This window comes from Pongo abelii, chromosome 11 (genome assembly GCF_028885655.2).
Source record: "Pongo abelii isolate AG06213 chromosome 11, NHGRI_mPonAbe1-v2.0_pri, whole genome shotgun sequence".
Taxonomy (NCBI): Eukaryota; Metazoa; Chordata; class Mammalia; order Primates; family Hominidae; genus Pongo; species Pongo abelii.
In genome coordinates, this window is record NC_071996.2 from 68712021 (window position 1) to 68716183 (window position 4163).

The window sequence follows — 4163 nt, forward strand, 5'->3', positions numbered from 1 at the left end:
AGGTTTATCCTGGGATCACACTAGTTTTCTTCTCACTGAGTATAGAAATTAGAAGTATACAATGGACAAATTCTGGAGAGACCCACTGCAGGTTTGATTTGATTATGATCTGATTGTTTTCACTGATGTAGAATAAGAGGCTGTAGATAAGTTTCTGTTAATAGTCTGGCCAAACAGTTGTATTTTAAAACCAAAGACCATCTAAATATGCATCTTTTGGATAGGAAAGAAGGAAAAAAATCTAAATTAAAAATTGGCTTCAAACTAAAGTTTAGAAAGGATTTTAAGTGAGATCATGTAGCTCAAACTAAACATACACACAAATCACTATCTAAATAGTGACTATGAATCTTAGCACACAAATTACCAAACTAGAAAGTAGTTGGACAATTCTTTGCTCTCTGGGGAGTGCAAAAACCTCCAGGCCCATGTCCAATGGGCTGGATGCCTGGTTAACTTCAGGCTGGCTGGACACTTGCTGTCATTATTGAAAGCCTATCAAGTGGGTCAGAGCTAGCTCTGGCAGGTGGGATCTGGGGAAGAGAGAAGACCATGTGACCAAGTTTGTTCATTCCAGCAGGCTACTCCACCTTTGCCAAGATAAAGTATAGCTTATCTCTGGGAGGAAAAGAAAACTGTTTTAAGAATTGCTTATTAGGAAAAAAAAAAGACGGTTTACAGATTTTTAGGAATATATTTATATTCTATATAGAATATGTATGTGTATTTGTATATGTGCCATATACATACATATTTTTCAAATTTTAAAGCATTTTTGTTCTTAGAGATGAAGTATCTTTAAATTTTTTTATATATAAAACATCCAAGTTGACTCAAAAAGAACACTAGACCCTTAGGTTTTGTCAGAAAATGCTAAAAGTAGTTGGCTTCAGGGCTGTATTGTATGATTGACTCTTATAGTCATTTCATGCTCCCTTGTGCCATGAAACCTCAGCTGCTTGCTTCTTTAGGCTATTGCAGCTGCTACCGACACAGAATGGTAACGGAACATTGATACTACTGCAAGAAATCTCTTGCTCTGCTCACTACTTCTGGTCTCCTATGAAGAACTGGGCCACAGGGGCAAAATCTGGCTTCTTTTGAGGCTGCTAAAACACCAGTAGGCCCAGCCCCAAAGTGAGGCAAAGTATTAAATTTCCATGGAAAAATGTTTACCAGGGGGAGACAGGAGGGAAGAGGGAAGCAGCAGGATGATTTTTCTCCTTTTCCTCCACTTATGGACAGATCCAAAGCATGGTGTTATTATTTAGCCTGACCAAAGACATCCTTATGGATGTGCCTCTTCATGAAGCAGGCCAGCCTCATCATGTACCACTTGAATTTGTTTAGGCTCTTCTCCAACCCACCTCACGTTTCCCACTCATTTGTTCTTTTGTGATTGCCTCAGGCTTTGTTTTCTAGTCAACCATGGCCAAGGCTGGGGCATAATCCTTTAGCTACTGCTTGATAAAATAATTACCAAATCCTTTAAATTCCAACCACATACCAACATTTCCTAACTATACTCTTTTTTTCCAGGCTTTATTATCATTAGGAAAACACTAGATACAAGCAAGAGAAAAAATGGGGAAGAGTTCGTTGAAAAGTAGTACCAGTGGTTTTCTTTCATACATTTATTGATGATTTCTAATTTCTGGGGTTTTTTTCTTGCATATTTTTAGTTTCATTTTTTTTTCCTGTAGTGCAGGCATATTCTTTATTTTAAAAACTGTTAAGAGAAAGCAAATGAAAATATTTTATGCTTCATTTTTAAATATTAGATCTATTATTTATTCTTTCTAATGTACTTTAAAATATGTTTTACAAGACTTTTTGTTTTTCACTGTGGTATCTCTCAAGTACAAAACCGGAACTTAGAAGACATTCAACAAATGTTTGAATATGGAAATGTATTGAAGGAAGCTTATGAAATAGATATTTTACTCATTTCCAAAATATAATTTTGGTTTCAACATCTCTGCCATATTACCTCTTCTTCTATTTTAACACCCTAGTCCAAATCCCTATCATCTCTTGCCTAGACAAAAGCATCCTAATTTCAATCACTGCTTCTACACTTGTCCTGCTCCTACTCCAGCTGGCAATCAGAATAATTCATTAAAAGTTTAAATTAAGGCATCCATAGAGGAAAAAAAGTAAAACCATCTTTTTTTACTGAAAATGATTCTATATGCAGAAAACCCTAAAGACTCTAACAAAAGGCTACTAGAAATGATAAATGATTTTAGCAGGGTTTCAATATACCAAATCAATATGAGTAGCATTTCTATACTCCAATAATACACAGGCTGAGAGCCAAACCAGGAACACAATCCCATTTATAATAACCACAAAGAAAATGAAATAAGTGGGAAGACAGCTAACCAAGGAGGTAAAAGAGCTCTACAAGGAGAACTACAAAACACCGCTGGAAGAAATCAGTGATGACACAAATAAATGGAAAAATGTTACATGCTCATGGATTAGAAAAATTAATATTGTTAAAATGTCCATACTGCCCAAATAAATTTAAAGATTCAACGTTATTCCTATCAAATTACCAATGTCATTCTTCACATAATTAGAAAAAAAGACTCTAAAATTCATATGAAACCAAAAAAGAGCCGAATTAGCCAAAGCAATACAAAGCAAAAAGAATAAAGCTAGAGGCATCACACTAGTCAACTTCAAACTATACTATAAGGCTACCATAAGTAATCAAAACAGCACGGTACTGGAAAAAACAGATACATAGACCAATGGAACACAATATAAAACTCAGAAATAAAGCAACACACCTACAACCATGTGATCCTCAACAAGGCCCAACAAAAATGAGAACAAGCAATGGGGGAAAAACCTCTCTATTCAATAAATGGTGCTGGGATAACTGGCTAGTCATATGCAGAAGAATGAAACTGGACACTTACCTTTCACCACATGTAAAAATTAACACTATAAGCGTTGAAGATTTAAATGTAAGACTAAAATTATAAAAAATCCTAGAAGAAAACTCAGAAAATGTCCTTCTTGACATCAGCCTTGGTGAAGAATTTATGATTAAGTTCACAAAAGCAATTGCAACAAAAACAGAACTTGACGAGTGGGAACTAATTAAAGAGATTCTGCACAGCAAAAGAAACTACCAACAGAATAAACAAACAACCTACAGAATGGTAGAAAATAGGCACAAATTGTGCATCAGACCAAGCTCTAACATCCAGAATCTATAAGGTACTTAAATCAATCAACAGGCAAAAATTAACCCCATTAAAAAGTGGGCAAAATAGATGAACAGACACTTCTCAAGTGAAGACATATAAGCGGCTAACAAACATATGAAAAAATACTCATTATCACTAATCATCAGAGAAATGCAAATCAAAACCACAATGAGATACCATCTCACACCAGTCAGAATGGCTATTATTAAAAAGTCAAAAAACAACAGATGCTGGTGAGTCTGTGGAGAAAAGGGAATGCTTATAAACTATTGGTGGGAATGTAAACTAGTTCAGCCACTGTGAAAAGGAGTTTGGATATTTCTCAAAGAACTTAAAACAGTGTGCTACCATTTGACTCAGAATCCCATTGCTGAGTATATACTCAAAGGGAAACAGATCATTAGATCATTATAGGTATATGCACTCATGTTCATCACCACACTATTTACAATAGCAAAGACATGGAATCAACCTAGGGGTCCATCAGTGGTGGGATGAATAAAGAAAATGTGGTACATATACACCATGGAATACCATGCAACCATAAAAAATAATAAAATCATTTTGTTTGAAGAAACATGGATGGAGCTGGAGGTCATGATCCTAAGCAAATTAATGCAGGAACAGAAAACCAAATAAGGCATGTTCTCACTTATACGTTAGAGCTAAACATTAAGCACACATGGACATAAACATGGGAACAATCGACATAGTGCACTAGTAGAGTGGGGAGAAAGGGAGGTGGATTGAAAAAGTACCTATTGGGTATTATGCTTGCTACTTGAATGCAATATACCCATGTAACAAACCTGCATTTGTACCCCTGTATTCAAAATAAAAGTTGAAATTTAAAAAAAAAGTAAATTCAAGTATGCCATTGCACTGCTTAATACATCTAGAAAAAAACTCAAGCCCCTTATCAAAGCCCACGCAATCTAG